We start from the raw sequence: 21,056 nt of genomic DNA on the forward strand, positions 1-21,056 counted from the left end.
ATATCTATGGAAATTATCCATAATATTAGGTGCAAAAGATATCTGTCTACCTCTAGTAAATGCAAGGATACTCTACACATATGCTACAAAACTATACATATAGGACAACATTATTTTTACTTTTAGCAACCATAAACATATTTGCAAAGGCATATTTGGAAAGATACATATCAAATAGCTAACTATGGTGGTTTCTTAGAGGAAATGGAATTTTTATTCTTTTTTCTTTAAAAGAATGGAGACTTTATTTTCTGTACTTTTTTAATGTAGAAATTTTTTTATTTTAAAGTTTTTCTTTAATTTGTTACAAATTGCTTCTGTTTTATGTTTTGGTTTTATGGCTGTGAGACATAGGGGATCTTAACTCCCTGGCCAGGGATCGAACGAACCCACACCCCTGTACTGAAAGGCAAAGTTTTAACCACTGGACCACCAGTCTGTCATTTCAAATTTGGTTTATTTTTTGGTAAACATGTATTGCTCACCTTTCCAGAATCATCTTTGATCATCAGCTACCCTTTTATGTATCAAATCATAATGTACATTAATGGATACCATTAATGGATACATCCATGGGTAGATGCAATATCACCCATCTATCAAAACTACTTTCCAGCTGGGACTCTAAGTTGACACAAAGAAAACAGAGCTTAGCTGAGCTTACAGTCTTGATGTCATAATGGTCTTTTAAAAAATTAATTAATGTATGTATTTATTTATTTTGGTTGCACTGGGTCTTCATTGCTGCCCGCAGGCTTTTCCCTAGTTGCAGGAAGTGGGGGCTGCTCTTCGTTGCAGGGCACAGTCTTCTCATTGCAGTACAGGCTTCTCAAGCTCTAGGCGCACAGGCTTCAGTAGCTGTGGCCCACGGGCTCAGTTGCTCTGTGGCGTGTGAAATCTTCCTGGACCAGCAATCAAACCTATGTCCCTTCTTTGACAGGCAGATTCTTATCCACTGTATCACCAAGGAAGTCCTCATAATGGCTTTTACCAAATGAGAACAATGCAAGGAGCAAGTTCTTTCATCCAAGGCTTTCCTATCACACACACACACACACACACACACACACACACACACATGGAGCTCCTCCCAGAAAACATTTTACAATCCCCTTCCTTTAAGAAATGCCCCGTTCCCCTAAAACCAAACCGGTCAACCCATGACAAGTGTGAAGATTCTATCAGGAGAATGGGAGGAGCAGTTTTGTCCGCGAACAAGCGGTGGAGGTGCCACCATTTCTTTCCTGTTGGCTTCCAGCATCTCAGGACAAACAAAATCTGCTCATTTATGCTGAACTGCTTCTCACAGTCTGGAAGCCCAAAGGCAAACAGAAGCATAATTGTGCCCACTATTCCCTCAATACAAGGGTTGTGAACAAAGAGTGTAAGGAGAGCAAGGAGAACGGAGAGTATGGGGACTGCACTGCTAACCAACGTGCAGGGCATTTCAGAGTCCAAGGCTTGACTGAGGTCTTTGGTCGGCCTTTCCGGTTGACCTCCCTGGGGACTGTCCTTCCTGGACACACACGTGTGCTGAGGAAGAGCCCTTTCCTGGGGGGCAGCCAACTTCTTGACCATGTGAGCTAGGAGCCTAGAGTTTGCCCTAGGTGTTGAGCAGCTTACAGCTATTTTGGAGTGATCTTGTCATTTCTCTGGAAAGTAACACCCTTCCCAGTAACAGCAGGCTTCTGATCTCTTTGCTTCCGATCAATTCCATGACCTCGATAACCCAAAAGACAGAGCTTGTCTAGTCATATATCTTGCACTTTACCTGGGGTTGAGAACGTGTGTCTCCTGGCACAGCCCTCAAAACTACAGTCACCACTACACCCCTACACCCCTACCTCTAGCCATGGGATGGAGACCTCTGCTTCTATCTTGGCCCCTGCAGAGATGGGGCAACATACAGAAGTGATGAGTATCTGATGGCCAAAGCTACATCTTACCTGCTCCTTTACAAGCAGGTGATTTTCTACTTCAAATAAACAAATATTTCATAGGAGAGGTAAGGAGGGGGACTTAGGACCCAGTCAGAGCCCAGGTTTCTCTCCTGTTAAGTCTCTCACCTCCTTGTCTCTATTTGCATTAACTTTTTAAAAAACTTTTTATTTTGTATTGGGGTAAAGCCTGTTAATAATGTTGTAATAGTTTCAGGTGCATTAGAGTCAGCAGAGTGAGTAATGTATTCATTCTCCCCAAATTCCCTTCCCATCCAGGCTGTCACAAAACACTGAGCAGAGTTCTCTGTGCTACACAGTAGGTCCTTGTTAGTTATCCACTTTAAAAATAACAGTCTATTCACACTGATTTTTATTTTTTTGATTTAAATGTATTTATTTTAATTGGAGGCTAATTACTTTATTCACATTGATTTTAGATTGAAGTAGAAATATCTGCATTCACAGCCCTTTGAGACTCCAGATTACTGACAACAATTGTCAGGTTTTAAAGCCCTTTCTGGGCTTCCCACTTGGCACGAGAGGTAAACAATCTGCCTGCCAAAGCAAGAGACGTCAGAGGCACGGTTTGATCCCTGAGTCAGAAAGAGCCCCTGGAGGAGGAAATGGCAACCCACTTCAGTATTCTTGCCTGGAGATTCCCCATGGACAGAGGAGCCTGGCAGGCTGCAGTCCACAGGGTCACAAAGAGTTGGACACAACTCAGCAACTAAGCACACAGCAGAGCACATACATATATCCCCTCCCTCTTAAACCTCCCTCCAACCCACCCCCGCCCCCCGCCGCCCCCCGCCCCCCTCCCCTTCTGCCCCCCTCCCCTCCGTCCATTTCACCTCTCTAGGTCATCATGTTACATGAATTCTTGTTCATTTTCTTCAGGGAAGAAAGAGGCTGTGTCTTCACTGGAAAAAAAACCACTGGGTTCTCTCGGATTTGACTGACATGTCAGAAATCCAACTCCTAACCAGTTGCTGTGGCTGAGGGGATGGGTTTCATTGATCTGCTTAAGCTAATTAAGGTTTTTGTTGTTCAGTCACTAATTCATGTCTGACTCTTTGCGATCCCAAGGACTGCAGCACACCAGGCTTCCCTGTCCTTCACTATCTCTAGGAGCTTGCTCAAACTCTTGTCCATTGAGTCAATGATGCCATTCAACCATCTCATCCTCTGTTGCCTGCTTCTCCTGTCCTCAATCTTTCCCAGCATCAGGGTCCTTTCTAATGAGTCTGATCTTCACATCAGGTGGTCAAAGTTTTGGAGTTTCAGCTTCAGCATCAGTCCTTCCAATGATTATTCAGGACTGATTTCCTTGAGGATGGACTGGTTTAATCTCCTTGCAGTCCGAGGGACTCTCAAGAGTCTTCTCCAGGACCACAACTTGAAAGCATTAATTCTTCAGTGCTCAGCCTTCTCTATGGTCCAACTCTCATATCCATACATGACTACTGGAAAAACCACACCCTGGATTGTGGCTGGATGAATTTCACATAAACTTAAAATCTGAGAACTTTGGGATAGAGTGGCTTCCCAAAGGAATTGTGGGTTTCTGGTATCAAGAAGGATGTAGAGTAGATGGTGGTCAGGAAAAACATGTCTTTTGTCTTTTTCCTGTCTTTTTTTTTTTTCTCTCTCAACACTAACATTTAAGGTGTGATAAATATTTTTTCCCTTTGCTGTCTAGATTAGAAACTGTTAGTCTTCCCCCTTCCTGAATGACTTAATTTTTAAGAAGATGCTGATTTGTGTATTTCCTGTTGCTCTGTAAATGACTATTGCCCAAATCTGAGACATTAAGCTCTTCATGGTGGTGAAGTCACAACCCCAAAATAGGCCTAGTGTTCATTCCAGAACATGCCAAGAGGGTTAGAATTAGTCCTGCCACAAACACTACCCACCCTGCTTTGTAAAAGCAGAAGATGGGGGAAGGTGGCAAACAAGAGAACTCTCAGAATAGTGAGTCATCATTACTGAAATTGCCCATATTGAGAAAGAGAGAAGAACCCTTTATTATTAAATCAACCAAGGGGTAGATGGCAGGAGACACATTATCCTTGCTGCTCCTATACTCCCTCTTCCCTGGGAACAGCATCCACAAAAAATATTAAATGGAACTGACCACCTCCCCAGACCCAAGGTGGGTTCTGATTAAAATAAGTCAATTTGCATCTTGGGATTTTTTTTTTAAAGCTCATCATTAGAATGTGAGTATTTCCCATGTCATCATATTGTTTGAAGAGTTTGCCTAAATAGCAAACCAAGTGAAGATACCATAATTTTCTTTACAATTTTCATATTGTAAACAATCTAACTTAGGTCTAATTTTACTTTTATTTTTCTCATTTCAAACTTTTTTAAAATTTATTTTTAATTGGTGGAGAGTTGCTTTACAGTGTTGCATAGGTTTCTGCCTTACGACAGTGGGAATCAGCCATAAGTATACATACATCCCCTCCGTCTTCAGCCTCCTTCCTGCCCCACCCCCGCCCCAGCCCTCAGGTCGGCAGAGCGCCAGGCTGAGCTCCCTGTGCTCCTCAGCAGCTTCTCGCTAGTTAGCCATTGTACACACCGTAGGGCCCGTACCTCAGTGCTATTCTCTCAGTTTGTCCCACACTCTCCTTTTGCTGCTGTGTCCACAGACCATTCTCTGTGTCTGTATTCCTGCCCTGCAAATAGGTCCATCAGTACCATTTTTCTAGCTTCCATATATATGCATTAATGTACGATATTTATCTCTTTCTGACTAGGTCTCATTTTAAAGTGTTATCAATATGCTGGGGACAAAATATTCTTGTGCATAAACCTTTTTTCCATATTTAAATGTATTTTTTCACTTTTTAAATTTATCTATTTTAATTGGAGGATAATTACTTTACAATATTGTGATGGTTTTTTTTTTTTTTTTTTTGCCATCCATCAACATGAATCAAAAGAGAAATTAACAGCAACACAATAATAGTTGGGGACTTGAAAACCCCACTCACACCTATGGACAGATCAACCAAACAAAAAATTAACAAGGAAACACAAGCTTTAAATGATACAATGGATTAGTTGGACCTAATTGATATCTACAAGGCTTTTCACCCCAAAATATTGGATTTTATCTTTTTCTCAAGCGCACACGGAACATTCTCCAGGATAGATCACATCCTGGGGTACAAATCTAGCCTTGGTAAATTTAAAAAATTAAATGGGTTTACATAGGAAATTTATTCGTCAACATGGATTATCTTGGTCAAAGGTTAAGATCATTTTAAGGTTCCTTATATATGTTAGCACTAGATGATGCTAGTGGTAAAGAAATTCACCTGCCAGTGCAGGAGATGCAAGCGAAGCAGGTTGGATCCCTGGGAAGATCCCCTGGAGTAGGAAATGGCAACCCACTCCAGTATTCTTGCCTGAAAAGTTCCATGGACAGAGGAGCCCAGCAGGCCCCAGTCCACGGGGTCACAGAGAGTCGGACACGACTGAGTGGCTGAATCTACACACGTACATAACACGTCCTTGCTTAGTGTGTATTGAGGCCCTGATAAACCTCTCTTGAGCTAGTGGGTGTCTGAAAGGCATCCCACCCTCTCGTCATTCCTGCAGCCCGGCTTTGCATCTTATAACTCTGTCTACCTGGGTGTGGTTTAAAGTGAGGGGTGCTGCTTGAGACTCATGGCGTCACTGCAAATGCCACATCTTGGCCGTGAGAACAGCTGTGGAATAACAAAAGTTTCTGCTGGGGGAAACTATGACTGCAGGGCTTCTAGTGAGAAGGAACCAACTAAGTGTGGTCCCGGGATGACACCCATATCTCACCTCCTCTCGCTGTGGAAACCACTTCCCTGTAAACAGCCCCAATTAAGTGAGCACTTGAACTCTTTTTGCAAATACCCTGAGCCCTGTGGTTACCCAAGACCCCTCTTGCATATACAAGTCAACAAAGCACCACTGTGTTTAATAACTTCCTCTCTCGTCACCCCCAGTTTCTATCTCCCCATAGCCTGTGGCTTAGGTCTTAAGAGTAGGGGGCATCGCTTGGACCCCAGAGGAGAGCAACAGCGAGTGATTCCGGCCCTCACTGCCCCCTCACCATGGTCTCTGTTCTCAGGCCTCCTCTTGTGGGTGTCCTCCTGCTACCCTTTGCTGTTGACCTCCGAGTTCTGGCTCAGGTCAGACCACATCACCAACGTCCTATGTACAGAGATACCAAATGGAATACAGGACGTCCCAGTGGATTTTCAAAATGCCTTGGGCATCTGTTTAAGGGGGCTTTTCTTTCTGGAGGAGCTGTAGATTTCTATCCTATGCAATTCTATATATCCAGAAGATGGGGTGGCTGCTGCTGCTGCTGCTAAGTCGCTTCAGTCGTGTCTGACTCTATGCAACCCCATAGACGGCAGCCCACCAGGCTCCCCCGTCCCTGGGATTCTCCAGGCAAGAACACTGGAGTGGGCTGCCATTTCCTTCTCCAATGTGTGAAAGTGAAAAGTGAAAGTGAAGTCGCGCAGTCGTGTCCGACTCTTAGTGATCCCATGGACTGCAGCCTACCAGGCTCCTCCATCCATGGGATTTGCCAGGCAAGAGTACTGGAGTGGGGTGCCATTGCCTTCTCTGGAAGATGGGCTGGGGGCTTGTCCTATTGTGGGACTGGGAAAATTGAGTGGGTTTTCAATAGGAGGCGGAATCCAGGCTCAGTTGCTTCCCAGTCATCAGCTGAGTAGTAAAGTTACCTCATTGCTACTTTATAGGTGATTTAGAGTTAGCCTCTCACTGGAAAAATCTTTTTTTAGACAAGGAAAAAATCTCTTCTTAGATCAGATTGAAAGTGAAAGTGGTAGTCACTCAGTCTGTGTCCAACTCTTTGGGACCCCAGGGACTATAGCCCACCAGGCTCCTTTGTCCATGGGATTCTCCAGTCAAGCATACTGGAGTGGGTTGCCATTCCCTTCTCCAGGGGATCTTCCTGACCCAGGGATCAAATTCAGACCTCCTGCATTGTAGGAAGATTCTTTACCCTCTGAGCCACCAGGGAAGCCCCAAACAGAACTGAAACAAGAGGCACACCATTCAGTTAGCTGCCTTCTCTGCAGAGGGAGATAGAGACCAAACCTAAGATTAAAGATAAGTGATAGAGGAGTTCGTCCAAGATGGTGACTTAGGGAGATCCTGAATGCACCTCTTCCCACAGACACACTGAATCTATAGATACATATTGAACAATTTCCTCTGCAAAAAGACCTGAAAACTAGCTGAGCAGCTACTTCGCATCAGCAAACAAGAAAAGAGCCGCAGTGAATAGCACAGCAAGAGGGTGGACTGAAAAGACCCTGTGCTCACCTCCTCTCACAGGAACACCAAAATTACAACTATTTACAGAACACCTCTCAGTGAAAAAGACTGGAACTTACCAAAACAGATCTTCTACAACTATATACATATAAAGAAGGAACCACAATAAGACAGGAAGGGAGGAGTCACGGTACAATCAAGAGCCATACACCCAGGTGGGCAACCCACAGACAGGAGAAGAATTGCAATCACAGAGGTTCTCCCCAAGGAGGGAAGGGTCTGAGCCCCACCTCAGGCTCCCCAGGCCAGCGGTCCTGGGCCGGGAAGACGAGACCCCAGAACGTTTGTCTTTGAAGGCCTATGGGGCTTACTTTTGGGAATCCCAGAGAGCTGTGGGGAATAGAATCTCCACTTTTAAAGGGTGCACACAAAAGTCTCACCTGCTCCAGGATCAGAGCAGAAGTAGTCATTTGACAGTCGCCTGAGGCAGACCCACCTGCTGATCTTGGAGAGTCTCCCAGAGACGCAGGAGGCAACTGCAGCTCGCCCTGGGGACACAGACACTGGCAGCAGCTTTTGGGGGGTCCATTCTACCTGGACTGCTGCTGGTAAGTGCCATTTTGGAATCTTCCCTCCAGCCTATTAGCCTCAGGATCCAGCCCCATCCGTACCCACCAGCCCATAGGCACCAGTACTGGGACATCTCAGGCCAAGCTACTAACTGGGCAGGGACGCGGCCCCACTTACCATCAGGTAGGCTGCCTTAAGACTGCCTGAGCACATGGCCATCTCTGAACATGGCCCTGCCCACCAGAGGGCCCAGGACCCAGCCCTACACACCAGTGAGCAGGCGCCAAGTCTGGGACCCCCAGAGTCCTATAGCCAGGGACCCCGGAACCCAGCTCCACCCCACAGTGGGCAGGCAATAGCCTCAGAATCCCCGGCCCCTCCCTCCAGTAAGCCTCTCTAGACCTGCCTCACCCACCAGTGGGTTAACACAAGCCCCCGGAAAACCTCAGCCCTGGGCCTGTGGGTCCAGCCCACTCAGCAGCAGGCCAGCACCAGACCTCAGACCAGCTGGGCCCCGGCCCCGCCCACCAGAGAGCCGGCCCTAAACTCAGCACCAGCCTCACCCACCAGTGGGCCAGCATCAGCCCGGGGACTGACCAGGCTCAGGCCCTGCCACCAGCATGGCCACGTGAGCTTCCGGATACCCTCGACCCCACAGCCAGCTGTGTCAGAATTCAGTCGCACCCACCAGCAGTCAGACTCCAGTTCTGGATCTCTTGGACCCTGCAGCCAGACCCTAGGACCCAGCTCTGTCCACTTATGGGCAACCACTAGCCCTAGGACCTGAATTCACCCACTGGTGGGCGGGCACCAGCCTGGGGACCTCCTGCACCCCAACTTTGCCCACCAGTGAGCCAGCATTAACACCAGGGTCCCCCAGGGTTCTGCAGCCAGCCTGACACTTAACTCTGCCCTATGACTGGACCCCACCAAGGACTGACTGTCAGCCTCTACACGAGGCAGGGCCTAGCAATCAACAGACCAGGAGCCAACTACGCCTGCTAGACTACCACTGCTACTGACCGCTACTAGCCCACCACAACAGAAGGATCCAAGCAGCCCACATAGGCGAAATCCCTATAGTACATAGCTCTAGTGACCAGAGGGGGTGTGCTATGGGGACTCGTGGGACATCTACAAAAGGCCACTTCTTCAAGGTCAGGAAACATAACCACCTTACCAGATACGTGGAAATAAGAACAGCAAGGTAGATGAAATGAGGTGACAGTGGAAATTATTCCAAATGAAGGAACAAGACACAATTTCAGAAGAAGAAAGTGAAGCGGAGACAGCTGATCTACTCAAGAAATAGTTCAAGGTCATGATTGTAAAGATGATCAAAGAACTTAGGAGAAGAAGGGACAAACAGAGGGAGAAGTTAGAAGTTTTAACAAAGAGACAATATAAAGAACAACCAGAGATAAAGAACACAATAGCTGAAATGGAAACTACGCTAGAAGGAAGCGGCAATAGACTAAATGATACACAGGGATGAATCAGCCATCCGGAAGGGAGTGGTGGAAATCACTGAGGACGAACAGAAAAAAAGAATAAAGAGAAAAGAGGAGAGTTTAAGAGACCTCTGGAGCAACATCAAGCATAATCACATGTGCATTATATGGGTCCCAGAAGGAGACAGAGAAAGAAAAAGGCAGAGAACACCTGTGTTCAATAGCTCGGTCGTGTCTGACTCTTTGTGATCCCAGGGACTGTAGCCTTCCAGGCTCCTCTGTCCATGGGATTCTCCAAGCAAGAATACTGGAGTGTGTTGCCATTTCCTTCTCCAGGGGAACTTCCTGAACCAGGGATCGAACCTGTGTCTCTTGCATTGGCAGGTGGGTTTGTTACCACGAGCGCCTCCCAGGAAGTACCACAGATAACATACCTGAAGACCTAATAGCTGAAAACTTCCCTAACCTGGGAAAGGAAATGGACTCCAGAGTCCAGGAATCACAGAGTCTCAAACAAGATCAGCCCAAAGAGAACCACATCATAACACATTGTGATTGAAATGGCAAAAATTAAAGAGAATATTAAAAGCAGCATTGACAAAGCAAAAAGTTAATCACAAGTGAACTCCCATAAGCTTTCAGTGGTCTTCTCAGCAGAAACTCCCCAGGCCAAAAGGGAGTGGAATAATACATTTAAAATGATGCGAGGGGGAAATCTACAACCAAGAATCACTCTACCTGACAGACTTTCATTTGGATTTGATGCAGAGATCAAGTTTTACAGACAAGCAAAAGCTTAAAGAGTTTAACGCCACCAAACCAGCTTTACAAGAAATGCTAAAGGGACACCTGTCAGCGAAAAGGCCATAACTAGAAACATGAAAACCGAGAAAGGAAAAGGCTTATCAGTAAAGGCAAATATACAGCAAAAGTAGCAAATTAACCACGTACAAAGCTAGTTATTGTTGTTTAGTCGCTAAATTGTGTCCAACTCTTTTGCAGTGCCATAGACTGTAGCCCACCAGGCTCCTCTGTCTATGGGATTTCCCAGGCAACTCCCAGTATACTTGAGTGGGTTGCCGTTTCCTTCTCCAAAGGATTTTCCCAACCCAGGGATTGAACCCATGTCTCTGGCATTGGCAAATGGATTCTTTACCACCAAGCCACCACGGAAACCTGTACTAAGCTAGTAGGAAGGTTAAAAGACAAAAGTAGTATAGTCATCCATATCCACAATAAGCAGTTTAAGGCATAAACAAAACAATTAGATGTAAAATATGATATCAAGATCAGTAATCATGAGGGGAAGAGAATAAAAATGGAGGGTTGCTAAAATGTGTTTGAGACTAAGAGATCATCAACTTATAATATATATATATAGATTGCTATTTACAAACCTCAGAGTAACCACAAACCAAAAATCTATAATACACACAAACACACAAACTACTAGAGCTCCTCACTGAATTCAGTAAAGTTGCAAGATACAAAATTAATATACAGAAATCTGTTGCATTTCTATACACTAATAATGAACTATTAGAAAGAAATTAAAGAAGCAATTCCACTTATAATTGCATCAGAGAGAATGCGATACCTAGGAGTAAACCTACCTAAGAAAGCAGAAGATCTGTATTTGGAAAACTGTAAGACCCTGATGAAAGACATCGAAGACAGCACAAACAGATGAAAAGATACCATGTTATTAATGAGTAATTGGAAAAATTAATATTGTTAACATGACCATGTTACCCAAGGCAATATGCAGATTCTAGGCAATCCCTATAAAAATACCAATGGCAATTTTGACAGAACTAGCGCAAATATTTTTAAAATTATATGGAAAAAATTAAGTCTCTGAATAGCCAAAGGAATCTTGAGAAAGAACAGAGCTGAAGGAATCACACTCCCTGTCTTCAGACTAGACGACATCACTACAGTAATCAAAGCAATATGATACTGGTCAAAGCAGACACAAAGATCAGTGAAACAGAACTGAGAGCTCAGAAATGAACCAATACACTTACATTCAATTTAATCTATGACAAAGGAGGCAAGAATGGAGAAAAGGCTGTCTCTTCAGTAAACGGTACTAGGGAAACCGGACAACTACATGTAAAAGAATGAAATTGAACATTTTCTCACATCATGTACAAAAATAAACTCAAAATGTATTAGAGACCTAAATATAAGACTGGAAACCATAAAACTACCCTTTCTGAAAGAATGTGTGGGGTCTGGGTGCTAGCTGCTCAAAAGCCAACAAACAGGCCAGGCTGGTGGAAAGGAAAGTTTGCTTTATTTCAGAATAAAGTAGGGGCGCAGGAAGTGAAGGTGAGCATCTGTCCAAAGGCCAACTCTCCCCTCACTGGCAACCAGTGGGGCAGGAGCTCTCATAGACAGAAGGAGAGGGCTACACGCAGGAGCAGCTCCGTCAGCTCTAACAGTCATCTTCAAATTGCTCCTCAGTGGTCTGACCAGCATCATCTTGGTTGCTTCAGGTACAGTTAACCTTCAATTCCAGGGTCTGCTTTTTCCCATTTCTTTGAGGCCAGTTCTCGGAGTTGTGACAGCTTATGTGATAGATACAGCCCGGTCATCATCTAGTTAACTTCTTCACCCTGGTGTTTTGGTAGCTATAGGACAGCTCCCAGGATATGGCTCAGAATATTATCTACAGCCCTCGAGAAGGAACCAAAGGTCCTTGACTATGCTCGATGACTACGCTATTAATTTTTGCTCTCCTTTGGCTGTTTTCCTTTGTTTCTGCATTTCTCACTTCTCTGATTAAACTTATTCTTTGCCTAAAATTTTCCACAGACTACAGGCAGGCAGAGGACGTGGCAGGGTGGCGGGGGAGGGGAAGGTCAAAGGCCGCAGGGCCCTGCTCTGTTTCCCTACAAGAAGAGAACATAGGCAGAACACTCGTTGACATAAATCATAGCAATATTTTTCTTGGATCTGTCTCCTTCAGCAAAGGAAACAAAACCAAAAATAAACAAATGGGACTTGATTAAACTTACAAGTTTTTGCACAGCAAAGGAAACTATCAGCAGAATGAAAGGATAACCCACTGAATGGGAGAAAGTATTTGCAAGTGATAGGACTGGTAAAGAGTTAATACCCAAAACATATAAACAGCCCATGCAACTCAACAGTAAACAAACAACCCAATTAAAAAATGAGCAGAAAATGTGAATAGGCATTTTTCCAGGAAGACATCAGATGGTCAACAGGAACATACAAAGATGTTCAGCATTGCTAATTGTCAGGAATATAAATCAAAACCACAATGAGTTATCACCTCACACTGGTCAGAATGGCTATGTTCAAACAGACCACAAGTAACAAATTTTGGTGAGGATATGGAGAAAAGGAGACCCTTGAATACTGTTGGTGGGGTTGAAAATTGATGCAGTCACTGTGGAAAATAGTATGGGGGTTCCTCAGAAAACAGAACTAGAACTACCACACGATCCAACAATTCCACTCCTGGGTATACGTCAGGAAAAAGAGAAAACACTAACCTGAAAAGATACACACAAGCCAGTGTTCATAGCAGCTTTATTTACAATTGCCCAGGCGTGAAAACAACCCCACTGCCCTCAGTCTTTAAACAGATGACTGGATAAGAGTACGTGGTTATATACATACAAGGAAATATTACTCAACCATTAAAAAAGAATGAAATTTTGCCAATTGCAATAACATGGATGAACTTGGAGGGCATGACGCTTAGTAAAATAAGTCAGACAAAGAAAAACAAATACTGAGTGTTATCACTTAACTATGGGATATAACAAATAAATTAGTAAATAGGAAAGGAAACAGACTCACAGATATAAAGAACTAGTGGTTACCAGTGGGGAGAGGGGACAGAGGAGGAGCAAGATGAGGGAGACAATGAAGAGATGCGAGCTACATGTAATGAGATGCAATTATATGTAAAATAAATAAGCTGTAGGTACACAGCATAGAGAATGCAACCAGTATGTTACAACAGCTACGTGCATGCTAGGTCGCTCAGTCGTGTCCGACTCTGTGCAACCCTATGACTATAGCCCACCAGGCTCCTCTATCCATGGGATTCTCTAGGCAAGAATACTGGAGTGAGTTGCCAAGTCTTCCTCCAGGGGATCTTCCCAACCCTGGGATCAAACCTGCGTCTCTTATATTTCCTGCATTGGCAGGCAGATTCTTTACCACTAGCACAGCCTGGGAAGCCCCATAATAGCTATAAATGGAGTATAATTTATAAAAATTTTGAATCACCATGTTGCTTACCTGAAACTAATGCAGTATTGTAAAAAAGAAAATCTCAATTTTTTTTTTTTTTCCAAAGCGCCTCATGAGAGGGGGATAGGAGAGTCTGAAATGTGGCCTGGCCATTAACTTCAACCTCAGCGTGACCCCCCGAGTCAGGAGGGAACACACAAACAGGGAGCTTCTCCCCAAGAAGCAAAGGGCTTGCAACCCAACAACTGAGAACTTTTACCTGAAAAGTTCTTAGCCCGACTTTTAAGAACTGCCCTGGAGAAATGAGCTCTCTAAACATCTGGCTTCGAAAACCAGTTGGGCATGTGTCCACGAGACCCAGAGAGCTATAGCAAACTGAGAAATGCCTCTTAAGGGGCTCCTGAGGCAAACTCACTCGCCCCAGACCCAGCACAGACGCACCAGGCTTGATGACAAAGACGCACATTCACCCATCGTAAAGCAGCTGCCTGAGGGGCCGGCCGTTGGCATAGTCTCCAGGATAGGCCATGGTAGAACCATTTTGCTCTTTTCCTGCTCTCTACCAAAGCCAGTTGACAGCACTGGGTTTTTTATTGTGGTGGTGGTGCTTTGCTTTTTCCTCGGCCCATGACATCTTTATCCTCCAACCAGGGGGCGCCATATTTGTCTCATCCCCGCCACACTCCAGGACATGGGCGTCCCCCAGAGAAGGGCTTTTACACACACCTGGAGGAGCAAGATGAGGCCCAAGTTTTTCCATCTGGTGTCTGGGCTTTGCAGCTGCTTCTGGATGATGCCCGGTGAACGCCTGACTCCAGCGGCCACAGGGGCTTGCATCCCTGGGTCCCTCCAGACTGTAACAATCAGGGAAAACAGGCTACCAGCATCAGGGCACAGCACGAACAGCAGGCTGAAACAGGGCAGCCTCTCTGTGAAAGAGGTCTGTTGGCTTCCCCTCGTGCCCCAGCCTGAGGGCCGGGCTTTAGGTTTGAAACACATCTAGAGGCAACACACCCCCGAAAGTTAAAACTGGGAGACGATTTTGCAAAATAATGATTCTTTTATAAAATGCTAGCATCATCTTTATGATTCGGTAAATTCATTCTTGTTATATATTCATGCACTGAAGTCGGTGCTGTGTGCTGGGCTTAGTCGCTCAGTCAAATCTGACTCTCTGTGACCCTGTGGACAGTAGCCCACCAGGCTTCCCTGTCCATGGGATTCTCCAGGCAAGGATACTGGAGTGGGTTGTCATTCCCTTCTCCAGGGGATCTTCCTGACCCAGGGATCAAACCCAGGTCTCCTGCATTGCAGGCAGATTCTTCACCATCAGAGTCACCAGAGAAGCCCAAGAATTATGTATTGTTCTTTAAATCCTAACAATTCCACCAAGAGCTAAGTATCCCCCATTTGATAGAAGTAAACATGTTGTTGGATCAGAGAATTGAAACAATTCACCCACTGTCATTTAGCTAATAAGTAATATAACTGAAATACAAGCCAATACCTGCATTTCTCCAAGCAGCCCAGAACCATCTGGCAAGGTTGTTTAAAATAGTCACAATCGAATTTCTTGAAATTGGATCCGGAGAATCTAGATTTTTTTCCCAAATTCCCAAGTGATTAACATGAAGCCAAAAAACCAAAAACCACAGAATTAGTCAATAGAATTTACCACTCTTCTTAATAAGATGCATGTGGCAATAGACATGTCACCTGAATATGATTTTCTTAGAATCCATGGATCCACAAAAGCAGTGGCTAACATTAGAGAAGAAAAAAATAATCAGCTGATATAGGCAACAAGACTTCTGGACAAATGATTTATTAGATCAATTATCTAGGTCACGTTTAGCAGACTACAATCCTCAGAACAAATCCAGCACAAAGCCGTGACTTTTCTGGTGGTCCAGTGGTTAAGACTCCAAGCTTCCACTGCAGAGGCCACCAGCTTGATCCCTGGTTGGGGAACTAAGATCCCTATATGCCATGTGTCATGACCAAAAAAAAGTTTGAAAATCCAACGCGATTTCTGTTTTCACAAATAAAATTTCAGAGGAACACAACCATGCCCATTCCATTCCATAGAGTCTGTGGACGCTTTCCCATTACTATGGCAGAGCTGAATAATTGCCACTGAGTCTGTATTCCTGCTAAGCGCAAAACATTTACTATCTGACCCTTCATGGAAAACTTTCCTGAGTCCTGGCCTAGATTATGTTTTTAAGAATAAGAAATTTAGACTAAATCAGAGTCTCTGTTGTAAAATTCAAGAGGGAGAAATTCTACATGCTTATGAGAAATGCAAGCATACATTGCTTTTTGATAAGCCTTACTTACTTCGTTTTGTTTTAAAATCTCTATTTTCCCAGGTGGCATGAGTGGTTAAAAAAAAAAAAAAAAAAACACCAACCTGACAATGCAGGAGACCCAAGAGACGAGGGTTCAGTCCCTGGGTCGGAAAGATCCTCTGGAGGAGGGCGTGGCAAACCCGCTCCAGTATTCTTGCCTGGAGAATCTCGTGGACAGACAAGCCTGGTGGCTACAGTCCTCAGGGTCACAGAGTCAGACACGACTGAAGCAACTTAACACTAGCACTTTATTTTTTTTAGTATTAAAAAGTGGAATTTTGATAGTCAGGGTTTTTGAAGCATAATGACAGTTTCTAGCAAATTTAAAAATATACAAACTCTTCAGTCTATCATATTTCGAGGAATCTATTTCCAGAAACACCGTGTAAAGATATAAAGGTGTAGGCACACAGTTCTTTGCAGACCTGTTAGTGAAAGCAATGAAAGAGAAACAAATTCATCAAAAAAAAAAAGAGAGAGAGAGAGAAAGAGAGTAGTTTAAAACATCACAGCACATGCACTTCCCTGGTGGCACAGTGGATAGGAATCTGCTTACCAACGCAGGGGACAAGGGTTCGATCCCTGATCTGGGAGGAGCCCACGTGCCAAGGAGCAACTAAGTCTGCCGGCCACAACTCCTGAGAGCCTGCGTGCTACACCTACTGAAGCCCATGAGCTTCACGCATAAGCCTAGAGCCCACGCTCCGCAACAGGAGAAGCTGCTGCAGTGAGGAGCCTGTGCACCGTGATGAGGAGAAGCCCCCAATGGCTCCAGCTAGAGAAAGCCTGCTCTCAGCAACAAAGACCCAGCGCAGCCAAAATCAGACTCACAAAGAACCAGTGCACGAGCGTTCTAAATTTAAAAATATCATAGTCCACCCACATAATAAATATGAAACCACTGAAAAGGAAGAAGCATTGGTACGAATGTGCTGAGATGAAAAGATGTCGATGAGATTAATTTAAAACTCTGCATATGGAATCTACCTTTCATATGGGCAGCTGTAAGTACCTGCATAGACTACAAGTTCACATGGGTCAGGAGTTCCCCGGTGGCCCAGTGGTTAGGACTCGGTTCTTACTGCCAAGAACATAGGTTCAGTCTCTGATTGGGGAACTAAGATCCTGCTAGTCACATGGTGTATCCAAAAAAAAGTTCACCTTGGAAGACCCCCTTTCATTGGTTAACCTCCTGTTGAGAGTAACTGGCAGAGACGTTAGCGCTCCCTAAACATTAGTAGCCTATGTGTTTCCCTCCCCTGCAGATGAATTGGTCTCTTGTGACTAATTCTGAATGGACTGCAAGCAGAGGTGATGTGTGTCACTTCTGGGCCAGGACAGTTAAAAGCAGTATGGCTTTTCTGTCTCCTTTCTCATTCCAGAATCGAGAGCTACAGGACGGAAGCAGCCTGGATTCCTGAGTCACCACCTAGAGGCAAGCTGCTCTGGGGTCAGTACTACTCAAAGTGTGGTTCACAGACCAGCACCATCAGCATTACCTGAAAGCCTATGAGAAAAGCAGAGCTGAGCCGGACCCCAGACATGCAGCATCAGAGTCTCTCGCGTGGGGCCCAGGACTCTGTGCTTAGACAGGCCCTCCAGGTGGCTCTGGTGCACACTCAGTTTTGAGAACCGGTGAGCTGACCTACGTCAGATCTGGTGCCAGTGAGAAACTTACTTTGTTAATCCATTGGAGGGTTGCTTGTTCGTCAGCTATAGCCTGCCCTATCCTAACTGTCTTATCCTATACTTTGGCCACATGATGCAAAGAACTGACTCATTGGAAAAGACCCTGGTGTTGGGAAAGATTAAAAGCAGGAGGAGAAGGGGTTGACAGAGGATGAGATGGCTGGATGGCATCACCAGCTTGATTGATATGAGTTTGGGCAGTCTTCAGGAATTGGTGATGGACAGGGAGGCCTGGCGTGCTACGGTTCATGGGGTCACAAAGAGTTGGACACGACTGAGCAACTGAACTGAGCTGAACTGAACTGATCCTAACGGTTACAGAAAATAAACATAAAATGCTGAACTTTTCTTCTACCAACCTTAACATCATTTGGGCAGATCCCATAACCTTCTGGCCACATTCACTAATTAAAATTCTTTTAGTTTAAAACTCCAGTTCAAAATTTGATCTCATTTCCACTTCTCACCCCTCCACTCTTCCCACTGGTGCAAATCAGGCTTACAGGTTTTGGAGCAAGATGAGGCTTCAGGTGGTCCTGGACCCCTTCCCCTCCTCTCTTTGAAAGGCCTAATTCTTCGGGTGTGTTGGGGAGAAGGCAGTCCATGTGGGGTGATAAAGGAGTAAAGAGAACTTCTTGTAAATGCACACAGATGTAGTCCCTGTTCCCTTCTGCTTGTTTTCTCATCTCTCTTTTTAATACCAGCAAGCCACTGATGCTCTCTTGGGCAGCACACGCATTTCTTTGCATGGAGGCCGTTCTGCGGGCCCTTTCTTTGCCTAGTTCCCTGATGCCAGCACCCCACTCTTGCCTGCACCCTTCTCCTCTCCCTCTGCCCATACCATTGGCAGCACGCTTGGGCCTTTACTAGCCTGAGGACATTAAGAAAAGGCTCCCTCTTGGAGCACATCTGGCCCTGTGTTGGATGTAAGACTGTCTATGTATCATACAGACTGAATTTCATCATCCTTTGCCCACACAGTCAGGGACCTTTATGGATATCAACCCTGAGACCATCTCACCAGCACGTGTCACTAGAGGCCCTTCAAGCTGTAGACCTACTCTTGTTAGGATGATGATTTTGAGAGTCAAAGAGGATACGATTATTACTATTCTGACATAACCAGCAAAAACGGGGTCTTCTTCAGACAAGGTGGGATATATAATTCCCCATTCTGTGTGGTGTCAATGAGAAGAAGGCTCAAGCGCCAGAACCTTCCATACACACTGCCATATTTAAAACGGATAACCAACAAGGACCTACTGTATTACACAGGGAATTCTGCTCACTGTGATGTGGCAGGCAAGATGGGAGGGTGGTGTGGGGCAGAATGGACACATGCAATGTATGTATGGCTGAATCCTTTTGCTGTCCACCCGAAACCATCACAACACTGTTCTTCAGCTATAGCCCAATACAAAATTCAAAGTTTTTTTTGGAAAAAAAAAAAAGGCTCCAGAACCTTCCACAAGTTGCTTTGACAAAGAGGAAATTCACTCCGTGTGATGGGAGCATAGCTGCCCCCGCACTCCTTTCTCTGCCCTCTTATGTCAGTTTCTTTTCTCCCACTCAGTCTGGCTCAGGAAATAGACAAGTTCATTCTACATCCACAGGAAGAAGAAAGAGTGGCCCCCCTGCTGGGTTGCACCTTTGTGAGGAGAGGTCATTACCTCTTCCCTTGAAACCGCACAAAGTCACTTCAAGGGCTGGTGGTGGGGGGACTGCAAGCAAGCTGACTACAGTTGATGTCCTAGGATGAAGCTCTCAAGCTGAAGGGAGATCAGAAGTTCAGAAAGAAACATGGTTTATGGTGATACTTTAAGGACCACTGGATCAAGTTTTTTTTTTTTCTTTTTTCTCTGGATCAAGTTTGGCTTGAAGGTAATCTACTTCTTGAAACTTCAGTTATGCAAACTATTAATAACAAATTCCCTTTATCATCCGTTAAGTCAGATTGAGCCAGCTTTTCTGATTTGTTGTTGTTCAGTCCCTCAGTCATGTTCGACTTTTTGCAACCCCGTGGACTGCAGCACCCCAGACTTTCCTGTCCTTCATTATCTCCCGGAGCTTGCTCAAACTCATGTCCGTTGAGTTGATGATGCAATCCAACCATCTCATCCTCTGTCACCCCGAACTGACAGACTGCAGTGCAGCCGGCAGCAGACCCCAAAAGTGGCCTTGGCTGAGGGCAGTAGCTGAGGCCAAAGTCAGGGAAGACGTCTTTTATATTCTCACCAAGGTGAAAATCTGCCTACCAAGTTTGCATCAAAAAGGAACATGCAGAATGTTGAAGACTGATTGCTTCATGCGTACATCAGCAAAGCCCTCTAAGAAAGAGACTAATTCACCTTGAAACTGGCTCCTCCGATAGCAGAGAAGGAAAAAAAAAACTTAGTTTGCTTAAGAGAAAACTTTTCTGCTTGCTGACTGAGAATCAGTCATCTGGAAAAGCAGAATTCTCCCTTCCAAGCTAATGTTGGTATAAGCAGAAATGACAGGATGGGAGACTAGAAAGGACAAAAAATGGAATCCATAAACAGCCCGGTTCATCCTGTTCTCAGACTCCTCCTTTAAGAAATTCATCCTGTGAACAAAACCAACCCTCGTGTTCCCTGTGAGGAGGTGGGCTGGTGGGATGCGTTTGGAGGCAGGGAGCTGATCAGGGCAACCTCCCCGCCTGTGGCATCGTTTCATCAGCAGAGGGCAGTGTGGAGCCCAGAGCCAGTTACATGGGGGAGAGGCTGTGGTGGGGAAAGGGGAGGCCCAGAGCTCCCGACACTGTGCTATGAGAGAGGAGGAGTCCTAAATCCCTGTTCTAAAAGTAACAGTAGCCGACAGATTTTCTGCTCATTAACCATCCAATGAACCTGACAAGAAAAACAGATCAGAAGCCTTGAAAAACTGGAAGGGAGTTGTATCACCTCTGAAACCCCAAGACCAGCCAAAAACAGGTTATGACTACACTCCAACATCGGTTCTCAAACTAGCTGTACATTAACATTTTAAAATTACTGATGCCCAGGTTTCACCTAGATCTCACTAAATCCTGAAGGCGAGCTCTTGGCAATGAAGTTTTTAGAAAGCTCCCCCTGGGCTTGTCTGGTAGTCCAGTGGTTTAGAATCCACCTGCCAATGCAGGGAACACAGGCTTGATCCCTGGTTCAGAAAGAGTCCACTTGCTGAGGAGCAACTAAGCCTGTTGGCCACAACTATTGAGTACAAGGTCTAGAGTCTACATGCCGCAGCTAGTGAAGCCCGTGCAGGAAAATGAGAGGAGCCACCTCAGTGAGAGGGGCTCCCCAGTGGCGCGAGTGGTACAGAACCCTCCTGCCAACGCAGGAGACATAAGAGACGAGGGTTCGAGCCCTGGGTCGGGAAGGTCCCCTGGAGGAGGGCATGGCAACCCACTCCAGTGTTCTTGCCTGGAGAATGGACGGAGGAGCCTGGTGGGCTACAGTCCAGGGGGTTGCAAAGAGTCGGACGCAACCGAAGTGACTTAGCAGGAGGCAGGCACCTCGGTGAGA

Source organism: Ovis canadensis, chromosome 11 (genome assembly GCF_042477335.2).
Source record: "Ovis canadensis isolate MfBH-ARS-UI-01 breed Bighorn chromosome 11, ARS-UI_OviCan_v2, whole genome shotgun sequence".
NCBI classification, from domain to species: Eukaryota; Metazoa; Chordata; class Mammalia; order Artiodactyla; family Bovidae; genus Ovis; species Ovis canadensis.